Genomic DNA, 13,002 nt, shown 5'->3' with positions numbered 1-13,002 from the left:
CTCCTTCAGCCAATTCATTAGTAAAGATAACTGATTGACACCAGACCCAATACTGATATTCACCTACCAAGTGCCTCCAGATGTCTTGAATGACAATCTCTGGCCATTAGCCATGCTGACTTGGGATGATTGGAGTTGCTGTCCAAAACATCAGAAGGCACCCGGTTGGTGAAGTCTACTCAGGAGCACAAGGGACACGGGTGGCGCTGTGGGTTAAACCACAGAGCCTAGGGCTTGCCGATCAGAAGGTCAGCAGTTTGAATCCCCGTGACAGGGTGAGCTCCCGTTGCTCGGTCCCTGCTCCTGCCATCCTAGCAGTTCAAAAGCACGTTAAAGTGCAAGTAGATAAATAGGTACTGCTCCGGCGGGAAGGTAAACGCGTTTCCGTGCACTGCTCTGGTTCGCCAGAAGCGGCTTAGTCATGCTAGCCACATGACCCAGAGCTCCCTTGGCCAGTAAAGTGAGAGGAGTGCCACAACCCCAGAGTCATCCACCACTGGGCCTAATGGTCAGGGGTCCCTTTACCTTTACCTTACTCTGGAGCATCTGTTTATAAATTTTAATTTTTCAACCAGATGAGCACTACACACATTTTTAAAATTTATTTTATTTATTTTATTTTTTGCATTTATAGCCCACCTTTTGTCCAAGGAGTTCAAGATGCCATGCATGGTTCTTCCCTCCTCATTTAATCCTCACCACAACTCTGTGACGTAGGTTAGGCTGAGAGGCAGTGTTAAGTAGGGATTTGAACCCTGGTCTCCAAGGTCCTAGTTTGACACTAACCAATAAACCATACTGACAACACTGTGTGGTATATTTTTCTCATTTGATTTTCTGAAGATTTATTATTATGCAATCCAGATACATTATTACATCAGTTGTTCCCCTAATCTACTAAACCAGTTAATTTGTTGAAGAAAGAAAGTAATAATGTTGGATTTTGTTTAAAGAATAAAAGGAGAATTCCCTGTCTGCATAGATTCAGGTTTGGGGCAAGTACTCTTTGGTGAGACAACCCCAGCAGAGATTTAAAATCACAAAACATGTAGAAAAGTCAAGCATGGAAATATAGGCTGCTAGAGCTTTAAAATACAGTGGTACCTCTGGTTAATTCGTTCTGGAGGTCTGTTCTTAACTTGAAACTGTTCTTAACCTGAAGCACCACTTTAGCTAATGGGGCCTCCTGCTGCTGCTGCGCCGCCGGAGCATGATTTCTGTTCTCATCCTGAAGCAAAGTTCTTAACCCAAGGTAATATTTCTGGGTTAGCAGAGTCTGTAACCTGAAGCATATGTAACCTGAAGCGTATGTAACCCGAGGTACCACTGTATCCTCTTCTAAGTCTATCCCAATGCTATCCACTTCCCCTTAGTGTAGAAATTGTCCACATGTTTGGTAAATTAAAAATCATTTACTTACAAACTCTTCAAAGATCAGATTCATGCACTTTCTGACACAGCAGCAAGAAAAGACAGGCAGTTAAACTTAGGTTACAAAATGTGGCAAATATTTCTAAATTATTTGTATAGAAACACAAATATGGCTTTCTAAAACTATGTGGTCTAAGTTTGAATCATCCAGCTTAGACATCCGTACTTGTTGGTTCACAGTGGAAAAAATGGTGGAAAGAGGGATAACAAAGAGTTTAGTAGCTCTTCCTCCCAAGCTGAGAGATGTGACCTAACTAAGCCTGATGGGACAGCTTGCTCTATAGCCTTAATCCCTTCATGTAATTAGAGTTAAGCATGTTGGTTATATGAGGCTGGATACAACCCATGGTCAATGATGATGTGACTCAGTTTATCCTTGATAACGACATGCTAATGTATTAGTAAGATATTCACTTCCTTAGAGTCCTTGCAAAGTATTTATTCTATCCATTGGGACTGTCATACCCAGTAAAATTAATCTCCTCACCCCCAAACTTAGGCACAATATTGTGATATCACACAACTTCTCATTAGGATCGCAGACAAGATATATGGTAGGTGTGAAAGTTTCTCATTTAAGAAAGCTCAGGAGAATGATGTTAGTCCTCAGTGACACAAATTCATTTACGTTTTATAAAGTATTTTTTGTCAATACGCTGCATTTTTATTGTGAGCGATCACCTCTTCCTTTTTCCGCTTTGGGTATCGTTGCTAAACACTTTCAAGTGCTTGCTTGTAAAGATGAAAGCAAAGTAGATATTGAGTAGTTTGGCTGTCTTTTTAATCCTCTATCAGTGCTTCACATTTCTAAGAAAAGAGCGAAAACGTGAGTGGTTTATCTTAGCCTTGCTTTTGGCTTGTAACGGACTTGAATTAGAAAACAATTTTTCTTAAGGGTCAAGAACATTTTTCGCCCCTTCTTATATTAACATTCTTCTCAAGTTGAGACAGCTTTCTGTAGTTAAGAAAAGAGGTTGAAGGACAGCCTTATATTTTAAGGACATGCATATTTACTCTTGTAAGCGAAAGTGTGGCAAGGCCAAGAGCAGTGTTTTCAAAAGAAAACAATGGTGCTTATCTGTGTGGAACAAAGAGAGGCGGTAAAACCCACTAGTATATAACATCATAATCCAAGATGACATCTATATAATGAATTTACTGAAATAATTTTTAGAAGGCTTATTAAGGTTGAAAGTGAGTTATTTATATCGAGAATGTGTCCTTGAAATTATTACTGTGTGATGCAAGCTATTCGTTGCCATTGTGCATGGGTTTAACTCCAGTAATAGGAAATTCCAAAACAAAAATCAGCCTCAGTGATAAAGAGTGCTGAGGTTTCAACCATAATAATAATAATAATAATAATAATAATAATAATAATAATTTATTATTTGTACCCCGCCCATCTGGCTGGGTCTCCCCAGCCACTCTGGGCGGCTTCCAACAAAGATGAAAGATACACTAAAATGTCACACATTAAAAACTTCCCTGAACAGGGCTGCCTTCAGATGTCTTCTGAATGTCAGGTAGATGTTTATCACTTTGACATCTGATGGGAGGGCGTTCCACAGGGCGGGCGCCACAACCGAGAAGGCCCTCTGCCTGGTTCCCTGTAACTTGGCCTCTCGCAGTGAGGGAACTGCCAGAAGGCCCTCAGAGCTGGACCTCAGTGTCCGGGCAGAACAATGGGGGAGGAGACGCTCCTTCAGATATACTGGACCGAGGCCGTTTAGGGCTTTAAAGGTCAGCATCAACACTTTGAATTGTGCTCGGAAACGTATTGGGAGCCAATGTAGGTCTTTCAAGACCAGTGTTATATGGTCTCGGCGGCCGCTCCCAGTCACCAGTCTAGCTGCCGCATTCTGGATTAGTTGTAGTTTCCGGGTCACCCAGTGCTAGGGTTGCCGTTTTCCCTGCATAACACAGGATTGTCCCATATTTCAATGTAAAATGCAACACCTTGTATTGATATTGTTGTTTTGTCCTAATCTCATACTAATTCACTTTGTCCCATATAGCGAGCACAGGCTCCTGCCTATAAACATTTAGGGATCTCTCCCTGTCTGCTTCACTCCAGACAGACCACACTGACACACACTGTCCCCAGCAGCACCCAAAGAAACCTCTCTCAACAGAGAGAAGAACAGAAAACAGTTAAAAATGACAGTTGCTTGAATAACAGTCACAACAGAATGGAATGGAATGCCTCTCTCATGTGACTCACACTCAGCCAATCACATGAGAGAGCTACTGCCAAAGGAAAAAACCCTTGCTAAAAATACACAGTTCCAGTTACAGATAGGTAGCCGTGTTGGTCTGCCATAGTCAAAACAAAAAAAATTCCTTCCAGTAGCACCTTAAAGACCAACTAAGTTAGTTCTTGGTATGAGCTTTCGTGTGCATGCACACTTCTTCAGATACACTGAAACAGAAGTCACCAGACCCTTCTATATAGTGAGAAGGTGGGGAGGGGTATTACTTTGTCATGTCTTATCTCATTATACATGACAAAGCCATTTTTCACCTTCTCACCCCTTGCTTTTTCCTGTAAGACCTATTGCAGTCGTTAAGAGTCCTCAACAGGCTCATCACAGCTATCACCCATTCCCACCACCCTTCTGAGTAATACCCCTCCCCACCTTCTCACTATATAGAAGGGTCTGGTGACTTCTGTTTCAGTGTATCTGAAGAAGTGTGCATGCACACGAAAGCTCATACCAAGAACTAACTTAGTTGGTCTTTAAGGTGCTACTGGAAGGAATTTTTTGTTTTGTTTTAAAAATACACAGCAATTCAACATAAGCAACATTCCCATTTCATGAAATTAAACCATTATCCTTAGCAATCTTCCTCTGACTACAGATTTAGTTTTCCTTGCCCATCCTGGGCCCTAGGTAGACCTAAGCTGAACAGCAGAATCATGAGCCCCACCAGTTACAGCACTGAAGGGGCACACAGAGGATGAGAAAACAAGAGCTGAGTTTCCCCAGCCCATCTGAGATGTGAAAAACCACCTGAAATGTTGCTCCAGGCATCTGACATAGATCTTCCATTCCCATATTCTGTTGTTTGTTAACCCTAACCCTATAAAGACTACTAAGTCAGTTCTTGGTATGAGCTTTCGTGTGCATGCACACTTCTTCAGATACACTTCAGTGTATCTGAAGAAGTGTGCATGCACACGAAAGCTCATACCAAGAACTGACTTAGTTGGTCTTTAAGGTGCTACTGGAAGGAATTTGTTTTGTTTTGACTATGGCAGACCAACACGGCTACCTATCTGTAACTGGACCTATAAAGACTAGCTGTCAGCTGGCTTTTCTGCACTCTGAAATACTCTGAAATACATTGTCTGAAATACTCAGACAATGGCGTATTGGCCCATACTTTCAGTCACTAGATGTCTTAAAACTGCATTTCCTGGAATGTGTTTTAATTATGGGTCCCAGTAGGCGAGACGACAGTATCAAAATATGCCAGGCGTTTATGTCCCTTGCATAATGAGCACACACAAGTCTTTAGCGCAAATGAATGGATTACAATTCCCAATGCGCCATGAGAATGCTTTAGAATGGCAGCATGTTTTCCTTTTGTTTGACATCGCTCCTGTCCTCAGTGTTTCTCTAATCCTATTATTTCTCCCTTTCAGAAGTGCAGAATGCAGGAGCTGCATCTAGAGAGGGAAAAAGGCACGCTGACAAGATCACTTGCTGGATTATGCACTGTTGATAGGTTGCTTAAAATCCAGCATTTGTAATGCAGATGGAAATAAATAGTTTCTGAACAAAAGCTGATTAGAGAATTTAGTCAGCGTTTTGGATCACAAAGAAACTGCTTACTTAAGCAAAATGAAGGAATTGTTGGGACTCAGGGGATTATAGAGCACCCAGAGTAGCCTGTTTCTGCATGCACTCTTGTTCTCCCTAAGAAACTTTTGGATGTTTATGCTGTGTAAATAATTTGGATTCCATGTTTGCAACCAGCAGAGTAGTCCCAGGGTGGGAATCACGTCAGTACATCAGTATAATACGGCAAAGTTCACTTTGGAGAAATGTAAACTCTTACAACCTTGACTGAGATATGTGCTCAGATTCACAAAACAATATTTTCAGGCCTGCTTAAGATGGGATGCAAAGTACTTACCTGTTAAGTTTTCCACATCGAAGGAGCTAAGCGAGGGTTGAGACTGTCATCTCAACCTGAGGCTCAAAGCACTGAGAACGATAGGCTTCAGATGGCTTTTTAACGTACATGTGCCTGTAGCAAACTGAAAGTTGCTATGCTACAACTACTTGCCTAACTGCTCTTAAGGTAGAAGGAATTTGCACAGTTATAGCATGCAGCAGCTTCATGCAGTAGCAGTGATAGGAATGGTACCAAACAGGCAAGAGAAGCGATTTAGGAACATAGGAAGCTGTCCTATTGGCTTATCTGACTGGCAGTGTCACTTCAGGAGTTCAGACAGGGAGTCTCTCCTAGCCCTGCCAGGCATTGTGGGAATGTTAAGGATGGTAGGACAGGATATACTGATTAAATATTATCTTTCCTTCACTCACGCTCTTGAGTCATGTAGCAGAGCAGATTCCCTTCAATACAGCAGAAAGCTAGTTTGCAGATTCGTTTGAATCTCTTTAGTTAAGCAATCCAGTCTGGCTTGATCAGACTGGATTATTCCTGGTGTCCCCTTTTATCCCTCTTAAAATGAATAAAGACACAAGAGTCTTTTCTTAAAAGTGACAAGAAGTTTACTCACATTCAGTTCATAGTATGATCCCTGAAGGCAGGCTTTATCGGGTTAAGAACTTAATTCGTTCCGGAGGTCCATTCTTAACCTGGAAATGTTCTTAACCTGAAGCACCACTTTAGCTAATAGGGCCTCCTGGTGCCACCACGCTGCCACTGCGTGATTTCTGTTCTCATCCTGAAGAAAAGTTCTTAACCCGAGGTACTATTTCTGGGTTAGCAGAGTCTGTAACCTGAAGTGTCTGTAGCCTGAGGTACCACTGTTGTTACAGATACAGAGAAAAATGTGTAGCTTAAATCCTTTGTAAGAATTGAAGCCTCTGTGCTGCTGGCTGAGAGCCAGCAGACAGGAAAATACATTCAGAGAACTGCATCAAGAGAACAAAATGGCAGCAGGAGAGCTGCATGGCATCAAGAGAGAAGATGGCTGCATGACTCGGCTCCTTTATGAAGTCAGCCAGGGTCATGCCCATCTCCCTGGTCACCTGCAGGGGGAGGATGCTCCAAACCAGCGGAACAGGAAGATATACTGATGGGAGTAACATCCCCCTGCCTGTGCCCACTCTAGGAAATTGAGGAATGTTGTATTTGACTGCTCCAATGGATTACATCCCATGTAATCCATTGCAGAACCTGGGACCTTCTGCAATCAAGACTATACCTTTTTGACTTCTTGGGTGACCCCCTTCTCCCAGTGTTATAAACTCAGATATATAAGCTAAACCAGTGTTGCAGTTGCCCAAATGGAATGTCTAGTTGCCATTTTTAGGGCCAGATAGCTCAAAAGTTGCGTTTTTCAATACGGCTTTCTGGTTCCTGAAATTCATCCAGATTGTGCCGATAAAATATCGCAGATAGAATTCTACAGGATGTGTTGCTAGTGTGTGAAAGAAAACAGGCAAGATCTGGGAATCCTCGGGCAAGCACCTTCAGGTGATGGGAGACGCCCAGGCATCTTCACTTGGTTGCAAGTGGCTGATAGCCAGGTGCAAAATATGCCTACTGCCTGGCGAATTTCGAATGCTGCCTTCTCCCTTTAACATAGGGCACACAGTCATTGCTGTGGAGTGGCTTCAAAGGCTTCTAATATGAACTGCTTTGATCCCAAACCTGTTAGACTGATCAGCGGATCGGAACATACTTACCTTTCAGGCTTTGTATTTTTCTGAAATTTGCTATGCAGTTCTCAGCATAAAAAAGAACAACAAAATGTGTATTTTAAGTCTAGAAATACATTTGTTAAATGTGTCTTAAAATACAGTTTCTCAGTCTAAGGCAGGGGTCAGCAAACTTTTTCAGCCATGGTCTAAGCCAGCCTTTCTCAGGTGCAGTTCTCAACCTGTGGGTCCCAGGATGTTGTTGTACCACAACTCCCATCACCCCTAGCTAGCAAGGCCAGAGCTCAGGGATGATGGAAGTTGTAGTCCAACAACATCTGGGGACCCACAGGTTGAGAACTGCAACCTAAGCTAACTCACATGGTTGTTGTGAGGATAAAAACTGGGGGGAGTAGAATCATGTCTGCCACCTTGAGCTCCTTAGAAGAGAAGTGGGATCTAATAAAGAAAAATACATTTTTTTGGTTCCTTCAGACTTTTTATTTTTATTTTGCAGATTAATGCAGGAATAGGACAAATTTATGAATGCCATTGCTGGGGGCCAGCTGATGCCACATTTTCCTATTCTGCTAGGAAACAAAGGCTACCACCCCCCAGTGTCCTGGGCAAGCAGTTGTGGGGTGCTTCATTCCTCAAGCAGAGAGGAGGAGGTTGCTGCAGCTGCAACACAGCAGTCAGCCAAACGGATGCTAGCATAACAGCTTTGAATGTCTCACTGACAACAGATGGTTGGATCAAGGTGTTCAGCTGCACCTCTGCACCCGGTTATGTGTGTCATTCCTCTTGAAATTAATAGTGCTTGTGCTGTTATAATTGGACTGTAGACCACAGGGCTATTACAGGGACATGGAAAGGTTTTGCTGTATGGAATTCAGTCATAAGGTAAAGGTAAAGGGACCCCTGACCATTAGGTCCAGTTGCGGACGACTCTGGGGTTGCGGCGCTCATCTCGCTTTATTGGCCGAGGGAGCCAGTGCACAGCTTCCGGGTCATGTGGCCAGCATAACTAGGCTGCTTCTGGCAAACCAGAGCAATGCACGGAAATTCCGTTTACCTTCCCGCCAGAGCAGTACCTATTTATCTACTTGCACTTTGACGTGCTTTCGAACTGCTAGGTTGGCAGGAGCAGGGACCGAGCAACGGGAGCTCACCCCTTGCGGGGATTTGAACCACCGACCTTCTGATCGGCAAGCCCTAGGCTCTGTGGTTTAACCCACAGCACCACCCGCATTCAATCATAGATAGTGTTTAAATAAACAGGGGCAAATCATCCCTGAGGACTGGATGGGGCTGCTGAGAGTTGGCTGTCCAACAATATATTGGGACAGGGGATGTTACTGGTTCTTCATCCCTGATCCACACTATATAACTCCATCCTATACTTACTCCACCTTCTACATCTCTGTTAGCTGAACTATGTTAGAGCCCTTCAAGACGCCATGAAGTGCTCTCTGAAACTTTGAAGTGAGACCTGCTGCCAACCGAGATTGACTAAATCCAGGGCTAAAATAGATGTCTGGTGTGGTTTTAAAGCAGCACTTTTTTGTACTTGATGCTGCAAGATGCCAGTCAATTACACAGATTTTTTTTAAAATAACTAACTCTCCTAGCCTTTTCAGTGCTATAAGTGCCTAATGTTGATTGATCTTGAAACAACACCCCAAAGGAATCCTTTTCTTTTCTTTTCCCTTTCCTTTTTTTTACTATGCAGACAAAATCAAGGATGCTGCTAAAAGAGAAACTTCAATATTGAAGCATTCTGTACATTTCCAGTCAACAAATCTGATAGAAAAGTTTAAGCTCTGAGTCATATGAAGGAGGTGTGTGTGTGGATAAACCAGAAAGACTGAGAGAGAGGATGTTGAAGAACTTTCTTAACTGTCACCATCACAGCTATACACTTAAAGCACATGGTGCCCTCTAAAGAACCATGAGAATTGTAGTTTAGCAAGGGTGCTAGGAACTGTAACTCACTGAGGGGTAAAAAACAGTTTCTAGGATTCTTTGTGGGAAGCCATTGTCAGTTTGCATTTCTTGGTACAGAAAGTATTGATCTGATGTGTAGAGATATTTCCTAGTCTAATTAATTCAAGAGGGGTTCTGGAAGCTTCTGGAAGCTTCTCTGTGTGAAAGAAACAAGCAGAAGGTTCATGACGTTTGGGTCATTCCTTCAAAGAAGCTTCGTACAGCTGGCTTAAACTGGTTCTGTTATCTTTTTCTGTCAAGGTCATGCTGACTTTAAAAGTAAGGCGAGAAGGAGCCTGGGCTTCACTTTCTCTATCTATCTCCCATCTAGTGTGGCGTTCTGTATATAATGTTACGGTTTAGACTTATTATAAGCTATTGCAAGTTTAAGTTAAATCTGCTGCAACTGGATTTCTTATGGCCAGTGCCAATCCTGAACGTATTGGATTTGTGACCATTGTGCTCATTTGCTTTCAGTAGCAGTAAGGCTCTGCTGGATGAAATACAATTGCCTCTGGTCTATTGTTTGGGAATCCTGCAACAGGTTTAAGTTGTTACTCTGCTAACTATACATTGGAATCTACTCTGGATCAATATTGAGTAGAATTCCATGACAGCCATGCCCGTTAAATGCATGGAGTTGTATCCAGTGTTAGTCATATGCAGAGTGGACCCATTGACATTACTGGACATGACTAACTTAGATCCATTATTTTCAATGAGTCTCCTTTGAACAAAACTTAGTGGAAGAAAATCCATGGTGTGGATGTGACCAAAGTGATATGAGACTTGCTTCCAGGAAAGGATTGTGGTTTCAGGGTGACAGGGGGCCGCATGGATACACAGGCAGGAGCACCTCTGCCTGTGCACTCACCACCACATTGCCACTTCCCTTCGCAGTACTGGCAACAATGCTGATTCTGGTAGGCTATTGCTGAGACTCCACTACACTAGGTGCTTTCAACACCCTGCAAATCAATGTCATTATCCTCCATTATCCTCCATATTGTACATAGCAAGGGTGGGGGGAATGAGAGTGAAAGACAATAGGTCTTTAAGTAAGTTCGTGGCAGAAGTAAGATTCAAGCCAGTGTCTTCCCAGTTCATAGCTCAGTCTCTTAGCCACTGCGATACACCATTTCTTGGCCACCGTGAAAGGCAAACGAGACCCATCCACCATTGCATCTTGTCTCCTCTATCTCATTCTGTCTGATGTCATTTTTCTTCCGGATCACCATGGTAATACCCTTAAGAGAATTCAAGGGGAGATCTCAAGATGAGTAACACATACTTAAAGCTAAATAATGCTCAAATGCGGGCAAGCCCATAGTTTCAATTGGTTGTTGTTGTTGTTTTGTAGTTTTAACACCTGTGAAGGAATGGGTCTCTGTACAGTCAGTTTAAAACTGAACTTAACCCCCCTTTTCTTTCTCCAAGAAAGCACTCTAAAATGCATAAAACTTGAGCTGTTGAGCAAATGCATAACAAGGACACAGCTGTATAAACAAACTCTCTCCCTTATCAGTCACAGCAAGGGATGACCCTGGCTGGTCTAGGGGAACAGAGCAGACACGTCAGTGCCTTATCTTATGTGCTGACCACAAAAGACGCACAGACCAAAGTCCGGGAAAAATGCCAGAAGCGTGTTCCCGGAGATGATCACCTCTTCCTCCAAGATAAGAGTAGGAAAAGGAAGATCCTTTTATGGTCAGGAGTGCAGGAAGGAAATCCCTTTTATGGTTAAGAGTGCCGGAGCAGGAACATCTGTGATGTCAACCTGCGTGTACAAGCTGACGTGGCTGGGGAAGGGGGAGAGGGTGTCTGGAGGATATATATACTGCATGAAACTTCTCATTTCTTTGGACTTGCTGTGGACTTGATCACGCAAGTGCCTTCTGCTATCCGGAGAGCAGAATAAACTCTTTCTTGGAATCAACCTCGGTGTCATTTGACTTCCTTCCTCCTGTCCCAGAGCAACGCAGACCCAATCGGTGAACTCCAATAAGGCTACACCTGGAACAACAACCCCTCCTCCCTCCTCCCCCAACAAACCCAGCTTATATCAAATCCTCTCATTTTCCTTTGCATGACCAGACCAGCAAAAATGCACAGAAACCAGACAATTGAGCAGAAATAAATTTAGCCACCATTGATCAAAGCCATTGAATGAGGTCCTGTTTGTGTGTTCTGGGATCTGTAATAGATTTAAAAAGTTGGAGTAGAGGATTGTTCATATAGCTGAAAGAAAGTGAAGAGGCTCAAAATCCACATGCTAAAAGATTGCATGTGTTGATCTTTTAGCATTCACGTCATAATTTTAATGAACACGAAATGTCCTCAGTCGCTCATGAGGCCATGCTTGTACAGATGACCCACAGAAGGCATTGGCAGTGGAGAATTAATTGGCGATAGTGAGTGTTCTGTAACCTCCTTGTTACATTTTATTACGGTGTCAGAGGTTTAGATTTTTTCCCCCCAGGCTCCTTCCTGTTATGGGGCTAGAGTTCATTTATCTGTTTGTGGTAGATCTGACCATCTTAATAAGGCACATGGGACGGCAGCCATGGAACCTGACACACATTGACCACATAAATCTCCAATTTGCTGTGGGCTATGAAAATATTAAATGGCAAATAGGGTCTCGAACCTTTTGCCTGCTGACAGGAGCAGTGACTATTTCAAGTTTAGTCGGCCTGGATTCTTCACAAATGCAGAACTCTTGTTTGCTAGATTATTGTTTTTAGCGTTAACTCCCAGAGCGTTGGCATAAAGGCATTTCTCTCCAGGAGCACGTGCATTGTAGGAGTTGTGTATCGTATGCAAGGCTGTTAGGCATCATGATTTGGAAGCTCCCACCTTAGCCTCGAGGTGCATAAGAATTTCCAAGCACTCCAAACGAAGGAGAGGGGTAATGAGCTCTGCTCTTAAATTATGCAGTGAAGGTTTTCACTCTCCGAGGATTTTGTGCACATTTCAAGCAACTTGCTAACTGTGCAAAAGGAGAGAAAGGGGATGATTGAAGAGGGGTGGCTGGGGTAAAACAGCTTCAGTACAAATGAATGGAAACCACGAAATGGGAATGAAAATGGAGCAGTTTTAGCTTGCACGTTTTCAACAGAAGAAAGGAAAGGCAAGATATAATTTTGGGAAAAGCAGCTTCGTTATCCATGTGTTAGGGCTCTTAGGTGTGAACTTGTGAATGGAAAACTGCTTCTTATCATTTCTTTTACATGGATATAGGTTGACTCTCTTATTTTTATTTTTTTAAAAACCCATCATGCACATTTTCGGTAAACACAGTCACTGGGGGCAATGTAAAAGAAAAACCAAGAAGTCAGGCCTAAATAGCACAGAATGAAATGCTCAAATTGCTAAGCTGCATGTAGCTCTGCAGAGAAAAACAGCAACAACTGTCCTATTAACCTTAGACCAGATCCTCTGGACTGAGCCTATCAGCTGTCTTTGGGCACTGACACTTTTTAAACTGTTCCACTAAATAGGTTCTCAACCCATATGTAGGGTGTTTGTTTGTTTGTGTGTGTGTGTGTGTGTGTGTGTGTGTGTGTTGCAATAGGACTGGGGCAAAGTCACAGAGAAGTGAGATCATTTGAGGCCAGTGCATGCAGAAAGATTGGTTGTAATTCTTTTTAACAGTCAAAGCAATGCAATGAGAGTCTGGGGATTGACTGTTTTCTCCATGGCCAAGTGTCTTCCAATTGAACCGGTCCCTGAGTAGTGCAATAGG

The 13,002-nt window shown here is 42.9% G+C and overlaps 1 protein-coding gene and 1 long non-coding RNA gene across 5 annotated transcripts in view; one reads left to right on the top strand and one right to left on the bottom strand.

Moving 5' to 3' along the window:
- GRM8 (glutamate metabotropic receptor 8) overlaps nucleotides 1-13,002 on the top strand; it is a 575,500-nt gene that overhangs the window by 232,179 nt on the left and 330,319 nt on the right. The gene's annotated exons all lie outside the window — the stretch shown is intronic.
- Nucleotides 1,393-3,597, bottom strand: LOC309350885. Its single transcript, XR_014160559.1, has 2 exons — nucleotides 3,391-3,597; nucleotides 1,393-2,238 (listed from the first exon to the last, which is right to left on the bottom strand). It is a non-coding gene; the product is annotated as an uncharacterized lncRNA (long non-coding RNA).

This window comes from Podarcis erhardii (genome assembly GCF_964252035.2).
Source record: "Podarcis erhardii genome assembly, chromosome: 10".
In the NCBI taxonomy this organism is placed as follows: domain Eukaryota; kingdom Metazoa; phylum Chordata; class Lepidosauria; order Squamata; family Lacertidae; genus Podarcis; species Podarcis erhardii.
The sequence above is the reverse complement of the archived record's forward strand: the minus strand, read 5'-3'. Positions and strand labels throughout refer to the sequence as shown.